The sequence below is a fragment of the Delphinapterus leucas genome, chromosome 5, assembly GCF_059928025.1.
Source record: "Delphinapterus leucas isolate spDelLeu-1000000601 "Yukka" chromosome 5, BTC_Dleu_Yukka2, whole genome shotgun sequence".
In the NCBI taxonomy this organism is placed as follows: Eukaryota; Metazoa; Chordata; class Mammalia; order Artiodactyla; family Monodontidae; genus Delphinapterus; species Delphinapterus leucas.
Genome location: NC_143133.1, coordinates 111,363,464 through 111,372,096, shown reverse-complemented (window position 1 = coordinate 111,372,096; position 8,633 = coordinate 111,363,464). Strand labels below are relative to the sequence as shown.

The following is an 8,633-nucleotide window of genomic DNA, read 5'->3' as shown; positions in this document are numbered from 1 at the left end:
TAGCTTTAGAGCGTTAAATGCCATCAGTATTCTTCAGATTACACACACACACACACACACACACACACACATCAAACAAACAAAAAACTCCTGAGTCAGCCAAATTGGCCAGGAGGCAGCTCCAATCTCCCTTGGTAATGTTGGTACTGGGGTAGGTTAGCAGGTGCGTATGAAACACAGTGACATATATGTCAGCTGTCCCCTGTTCCTTCCCAGATTGTTAACATTAGTTATGCCTATCAGCAGACTAAGATGACAATTCTTCCAGATTTTTAAAGGAGGCTTGTAAATGGTCGGGCAAAATGAGAAATGTATATTTATTAATTTGGGTTTTAATTTTTAATACCTGATCAATAAATATATTTTCATCATTTGTATCAATAAATGCAATGGATGCATTTCTGAACCTGATTCCTGCCTGATTCAGACTGATTATTATTTTGTTTTGAGTTAACATTTTATTTTTAAACTACTATCTCTTCCTTAAAAAAGAAAACACTGAGGAATGTCTGTGAACTACTTATGAAGCTGGTGATGATGAGCACTATCCCTCTTAGGCTCTTAGGTCAAATCTAGAGGGCAAATTTTTGGAGGCTTTTGTTAAGTCTATACTTGATGAAAGTGAGTATTTCAGTTAGGCATGACTAAAGAATGAGAGCTCCTTCCCAGATGAAAAGTTTATCAACATTGGTGGGTATTGATGAGGGATCACCATAAATTTGTGGAAAATTGGTAGCCTGCTTTGCATGATATATATTTTTCTTTCTTTAGTAACTGGAAGTCTGATCAATTTTTTAAAGTCTGACCTTGGAAAACTGAATTGGGTCAAAAACTAATGCTCACGAAGAAACATATGGGACTAATGGATAAATTCCCTCTGTTTATGTGTAGCCTCAGGACCTAAAACCTAGGTCTGATCTGAAATCTTGATCTAGTCCTCTGATAGCAACCTTCACTTATGCTCCAGTGAAGAAGCTTCATACATTCCGACTAAGAATCAGGCTGGTGCTAGAAGGTGGTAGGTTATCATGTAAATATGTGATGTAGCCACATTCTGGGTGTGGATTTCTTATTGCTAAGGTAGCTATGCAACTGGAAATGAGGAGAAGCAGAAGGAATGGTGGGAAAGAGCTAGAGGTCATGGGGGCTTGGATCACTTTTGTAAGAGGTGAGAATTACTTTTGGGTTTCCTTTTATTTCATGAAGGACCTTTACTGTGTGCAGAAATATTTTCTGTTATAGAAATTTCCAGTGTTAGGTTGTGACTCATTACTGGGTAATGAACTTAATCTAGTGGAATTTGACCAGCATAAAGAAAAATTTAAGAGAATGAAATAGCATAGAAACAATCAATTGGATCTCTTTTTGTGAGATCAAGCTTTGTTTCATGAAACTTGTTTTACTTTTATTTATATCTGTATGTTTATATTGTGCCATAGTGTAAAATGTGTATTTTTCAATTTTTTTATTTTTAAAAACTTTGATTGAAGTATAGTTGATTTACAGTGTTAATTTCTACTGAACAGCAAAGTGACTCAGTAAAATGTATTTCTTATTGTGTGTTTTAGTCAAAAACATTTGAAAACCATTGTCGTAGGGTCTACATCCTGTCCTGCCTTCTCTGAGAACTCTTTCTGGGTTACACCAGCCCCTAATGATTCATCAGTCCCTTTGCCTTTTATCACTTATTTGTGCCACATATTTGATGCCTTTCTAATGCTTTCTTGTATTAAACTTCTCATGTGTATGTGTCTTTTCTGTGTAATTGAATTTAAACTTCTTCAGAGTGGTGAATGTTAGGCTTCTTTGTATACTTAATTCTTGGTCTCTAAGGTAACACTGTACACATGATGACTGATCATCAAGCAAGTCAGATCTCAGCTCATACGTCATTTTTCAGGGATGCATTTCTCTGCTTCTTTTCTTTTAATTCTGCTATATTTGTTAAATGGCTCTTGAAGTATTTGATTCTTGGTTGAAGGTAGAAGATATCCACATTGGTATAAAGGGAGTAGTTATTTTCAGAAGTCTTTTTATAAATCACTCTTCTTGAGAAGTTCTCCTTTTCGAGATTTATCCAGGTTTTCAAGAAACTGCTCAAAAACTCTTACAAAAGGAGCTAGACTGGTCTTCTTATAATCTCTGGTTCTATGTTTGATATCAGTTTCAGCCCCATTCTCTTTTTCTTCTTCATTAGTGGAATTAGCATCCAATTCATGGCAAATGGAACTTACTATTGGGACAGTAAATGGATCAAACTGATCCACTTTCTGTAAATCAATAGGCACAGAAATGCAACCTGTTTTAGGATGAACACTAAAAGGGCTCTTCAGTAAATGATTGATTCTTTTGCTAACATTGATATCCAGTTGTGGAAAACAGTACTGGAGCATGATCTCCCACTCAAGCCAGAGTCGTTTTTGCTGTTATTCTGATACCTGCTGGCTGCTTTCTTCAAATGCCCCCAATGCTGAAGTGAATTGTGATGCTTTTGGAAGCCTTGTTGAAGTTCATCATGCATTGTTTTAGGAACAAGGGTTAAAACCTTATCCCAGCTTTCTTTATTCTCAAGAATATCTTAATCAACCAAAGCATATTCTTCAAAGTATTTTTCATTATGTTTATAGATTTTCTGACAAAAAGGTGAATTTTTGTTACTTAGATGAACTTTCTTTTTAACGTCCTGACCACCCTTTACAAGATTCAAATATTCAAATATCCCAGAACGTACTGCAGAGGACAGTTTTCTAACTGATTCATCACAGACCCAAAAATGGACATCTCTGCTTCCAGAATATACCCAGAGATGATGTTTAAATCCAAAGTCCTCCTTCAATGCTCGGTTGATGATGTGTATGGCCATCGTCATGAGGGTCCAGCACTTAGAACACATGTCTGCACAACTACAATGTCTCCTCACATCGTCATAGTCTGTCATGTCAATGTCAAACACCAGTTCTTTTTCCTGAGCCCGGAAAGCTCCCAGATGCATTGTATTGTGTTGATTTGGTCTGTGGGACTCTATACTAAGCCTATATCAATCTTGTGTGGAGTCATTTTCTGCACCTCCTTTGCCAGATCACTCTGGTTGTTGAAGGATTGGTAATGAATGTAAACATCACCTTTCAATGTGAATGAAAACTCATGATGTTGAAAGTAATTCTTTACCACCCTGCCATAGTTGAGCCAGTGATAGTACTGGGCTTAGGGAAAGAGCTTCTGGTAATAAAGTTTAAGCAGCTCGGGCAGCTGGGTGAGGTAAAACGCCTTCATGGAGCGTGGAACTCAACTCAGGGAGGGATGCATTTCTTAAACCTGTTCCCTGCCTCTGCTCTAAGCTAGATCATGTCCCTATTACTGGCTCTCATAGCACTTTATTTATTTCTTTTTCATTTCATTTATTTATTTATTTAACATCTTTATTGGAGTATAATTGCTTTACAATGGTGTGTAAGTTTCTGCTTTATTCTCCTGGCACTTTGTAATGCCTTCGTAACAAGTACTGGAGTTTGAATATAAGTATTTGAGTGACTAGGTAAACTGTTTCCTCCACGAAAGAGTCAACTTCCTCAAAGTGGACAAGATCTGTCGAGCTCACTTGTACCGAGCACAGTACTTGGCACATGATGGGCACTCAATAAATATTTGTTGACTGACTGATTGACAGGCTAAATGACTTAAAGAATGACCAGTAGTTCTGGCAGAGGCAGTAGGCCCATTCTTACTTGTTATCAGAAAGGTGTTTTGCTAATAAATGTGGGATGAGGAAGAAAGACTCGAATGATCTGAGGAAGTTAGAGCTTTGTATGGGGACATTATTGTTTTTCTTTAATTGTGCTATCAGCACCTTATTTTTGGTTTGCCTGTACCTGGTTATGGAAGTGGATCTGTGAAGAAACAGCTATGTGAATGACACCTCTGGATCTTTGGATAACTGCTACGGAGAAAATGGATTCTACTGTATGAGGTCCAGTTTGTGACATACATAAGAAATCCCTCTTAGAACTTGTAAGCTGTTTCTCCTTCTTGATAGACTGACAGTCTTCTTTTTATTACATAAATAAGAGCTGCTACCCCTCTGATTTCCCTCTTTGCCTTGGATCACAATGCAGACCTAAGATTTGGGTTAAAATGCAATAGGTTTTTTTCAATATGTGTATTTTGGGAATATGTATTTATCTTCTCTTTCTCCAGCCTTTTATAGCTTGCTTTTTTCACAGTTTGTCTTTTATTTTTTTATTTATTTATTCATTTGGGATTATGTGCTTCTGGTTTAGTTATACCTATGTTAGAATACTATAGATGAAATGGTATCAGCCTTGGTGTTGGAAAGACCTGGGTTCAAATTCTGAACAAATTTGGATGGCAATACTTCCTAGCCATGTGATCCTGGAAAAAACACCCCTCTGTGTCTTAGTCTTCTCATGTGTAAAATGAAACCAACACTATTTTCTTCATTGTTTTAATTATTATCTGGGTTATTAGCACAGCGTTCAGCACATTTTAGGTACTCAGAAAACATTAGTTCTCTTTCTTTCTATTGATGGTGTATAACTTCAAATCCTTTTTGGTGGGAGGTAAATAGGATCCGTGATAACCAGAGGGTTTGGTGTGTTAATGTTACATTTTCTATTTTTTTGAGAAGTTGGGAAAATAATCTTGTTTCTCTCAATTGCTTTATCTACAAAATGAAGAAAATAATAATCGTTATATACTACCTCAGGGAATTATTTGTTAATACTATTGATGTATACAGTATTTGAAGATGCTTATCTATTGTCTCAAGGATAATCTTGAAAAGGATAAAAGAGATAATTTGATATGCTGAGAAAGTCATTTCTAGTTTCAATAATCAGGTTTTTGTATTAATCACATAAAATGTATTTTTTTAAAACTAGTATTTTAGGTGGAAATTCATCTTATGTTTCTTGAGAAAATTGAAGATGAAATAATTCACATTCTATGCTATCCTAAATGGTTATAGTGTAGAACCAGGTATCAGAAACAAGCCAAATGTCTGGTATCTAGGAGGTCGATAACCAGGGAATGAGACACCCGTATCTGATGTTCCAGATAGGCAGGAGTTCAATGTGTAGAGAATGAAGGTAGTTCAAAATACGATTCCATTAACAGATGCATAGAAAGGAAATGAACAGAGTATTTTTCTCTAGTTTCCTTTACACTTCTTGGGCTTTATATATGAACCTGTGGTTATAGGTGTATTATGGAAGTACTTGTCATTTAGGGAATTCTGCTGTTAAATTTATGGTTTGAGTGAGATATGAGACCTTGTTTTCCCCCTTATATGATTTTTTAAACCAAGATTCCTGGAATTACGATATTAATGAGTAAATTGAACATTGAAATCATTACTTTTTTTTTTTTTTTTTTTTTTTGCGGTACGCGGGCCTCTCACTGTTGTGGCCTCTCCCGTTGCGGAGCACAGGCTCCGGACGCGCAGGCTCAGCGGCCATGGCTCACGGGCCCAGCCGCTCCGAGGCATGTGGGATCTTCCCAGACCGGGGCACGAACCCGCGTCGCCTGCATCGGCAGGCGGACTCTCAACCACTGCGCCACCAGGGAAGCCCTGAAATCATTACTTTAACAAACTTTGAGTTTCAGGTATTTTGAAAGATGCTGGGGATAGAAGACATATTTTATCTTTGAAAAGTTCGTGGATCTGTGGGGAGAGAGACACCGGAAGAAGATGATGAGCAAATGGTGAGAGCCGTGGAGTCAAGTCCCAAGTGCTCTGGCAGGAGGGAAGCTGGAGCAGCAATTGACATTTTACCAGATAGCGGTTTATACCAACCCACTCTTCCCTTCACCCCTGCAGCACACACCCTGAAGTGACACAGGTAGGATGAAGAATTTCCTTTCTTTGGAGCCTATTTTGGCTTCTGTGAAACTATAATTATTTGCTAAGGTCAAGTGGAGAAATGAGATAACTGTCATGGAGGTTCAAGGAAAGATTCTGTTTTGCCATTGAACTTTGTATGCCTTTGCCATTTCAACTAACATACTTTTTTTAAAAAAATAATTAACTAATTAATTTTATTTTGGCCGTGTTGGGTCTTCTTTGCTGCGCGTGCTCTCTCTAGTTGCAGCGAGCGGGGGCTACTCTTGGTTGCAGTGCGCGGGCTTCTCACTATGGTGGCTTCTCTTGTTGTAGAGCATGGGCTCTAGGCGTGCGGCCTTCAGTAGTTGTGGCGCACGGGCTCAGTAGTTGTGGCTCGTGGGCTCTAGAGCGCAGGCTCAGTAGTTGTGGTGCATGGGCTTAGTTGCTCCACGGCATGTGGGATCTTCCCGGACCAGGGCTCGAACCTGTGTCCCTTGCATTGGTAGGTGGATTCTTAACCACTGCGCCACCAGGGAAGTCCTTAACATGCTTTTTGATACATATATTTGCTCAAGAATTTTAGGTTTATCCACATTTACTGTAAACATTCTTGGCTCAGTGAAAACAATACTCCATCCCCTATCCCTTTAATGAGAATCGATCATTTCTTTTGGTTTCTAGAAAGCAGAATATTAGAACTAGAAAAGATTTTCCTTTCTCTATTTTACAAAAATGTTAAAATGGTTTTATTTTTAGAATCAACACAGTTTTGAGAAATTTAATACGTCGCCAACCGGGCAAAGTTTCTCTTTTACTCTCTTTGTGGAGCTGTATGATTGTATTTTCTGTGCTACTGCTTCAAAGATGGTTTCACCTTTATTATTTGCAAAACATGTCAGTTCAATATCTGGGGAAAATGTTTTGGGGTGAGAAACAGCCACTGCATGCTTTAACAATTGTGGATGTGAAGAGTGGTGGTTTTGCGTGATGAGAACCTCATACTGCTAATAAACTTAAGAAAATGATAACGTGTCAGTAAGCGTCAGTTATCTATTAAAAATCTGTTTTTATTTGCTTTTAACATATAGTAATCTGGCCACTATGTAATAATCTGAGCCTCACATTTCCCAGCAGCTGGGGAGCTGGCTTTGGCAGCTTTGGCTTTCCTTCAGGACTTGGCTGGGAGCCAGGCCACAAGAAACGGCCATGTGGGTGAGGAAAATTAGTTAAGCTTTTAATTAACTCACCCTTTGCTGTTTCCGGGATGGGTAGAGACTCAAACCTTCAGTTATCCTTCAAGTGCTCAATAAGCCCACTTATTGAAGTAAGTGATAACACTGTTTACTGAGCTGTAAGTATGAGAGTACAGAGGTAGAGCAAGGCTTTAAAAAGATACTCAGCAGACCTAGGAACCTGCAAGAATTTGTATAGAGATGAGAGATCTGAGGCTCCTCAAGGAGCTGGGAACTCTGCTCCAGTCCACTGTAGCCACCCTTCTGGGCATGGAAAGCAGAGTTGGTGCTTATCAAAGTAATACGACATTTGAACATGTTCTATATGTTCAATTTTTTTGCATATTTGTACGCAGCTAACCTGGGTATTTCCAGATATTCAGTTTATTTACACCCGTGGACTACAGCCCTTGTAGGGTCCTTAGTCTGGGCATGTTATCCATACAAAGCTCCTTTTAAATCCCCCAATTCTTATAGGTTACAGTTTTGAGTGGTCATATACTCAAGTGACCACTGTCTCTGAAGTCAACTTTTACAGTTTTAATAATAAGAAACGTTTATTGTGCTCACATAATAGGCAGTCCTGAGAAAGGGCACTCTGAAGTTGGTTCACCCAGTGTGAAAGCAAAATTTTATCCCTTGAAGGAAAAGCAGGAAGAACCCTACTGCTTAGTGCAATGTCAAGCATGATCTACAGAGCAGAATTGGTCATTTGCATCTCAGACTCCTTAATGCATGCAGCCCAGCCCACAGTGTAGGTGGCTGGCGGCTAAGTCAGCTGCCTGTGACTTTTGTATAGTATTGGGAGGTTGGGGAGGAAGGTGAAGAGTGTGTATAATAAAGATAATTTGATCTGTGTTTATTGTCTGGGAGATTTAGTAGACATTATGTGTGATATAAGGGTTGATAAAAGTTGCCTTCCTTGATTGTATCTTTCAAATTCAAATGACAGTTTTAACTGAGCTTTTGGTTTCCAAAGGCGGTTCCCATTACCTAAAGCTAAACAATTTATTTCTCTCCTTCCTTCACTTCTTACTTGCTTCCTCTCCCTCCCCATACATCCTATTCCTCTTATTCAATCTCTCCCTTAAACCTCTCTTCCGTCTTTTCCTTAGGATAGATTTTATCTGAAATCTATTTTACATTACAATGGTTATTTAAATTTTAATTATATGGCTAAATTTTAATAGCTAAAAATTTTCTGTGAAAATGTTAAATGAAAGTGATTCTTTTTGTTTTTAATACTAGCATTTTGATTTTAGAGCTGAGCTTAAAGTCTTAGTATATATAAGAAGCACATTGGTAAACTGAAAAGTTTCAAATTCATCCTGTGAGAAGGACTCAAGGGGAAGAGAACCAGCAAGCACTAACAAAAGAGGTTGGATTTATTGTGCCATGTATATATATATATATATATATATATTTTTTTTTTTTTTTTCCCGGTACGCGGGCCTCTCACTGTTGTGGCCTCTCCCACTGCGGAGCACAGGCTCCGGACGCGCAGGCTCAGCAGCCGTGGCTCACGGGCCCAGCTGCTCCGCGGCATGTGGGATTTTCCCAGA

At 38.5% G+C, this 8,633-nt stretch overlaps 1 pseudogene; it reads right to left on the bottom strand.

Annotated features, from left to right (window-relative positions):
- Positions 1 to 2,021: 2,021 nt before the first annotated feature.
- On the bottom strand, positions 2,022 to 3,742 carry LOC111187750 (DNA primase small subunit pseudogene; annotated as a pseudogene).
- Positions 3,743 to 8,633: the final 4,891 nt, after the last annotated feature.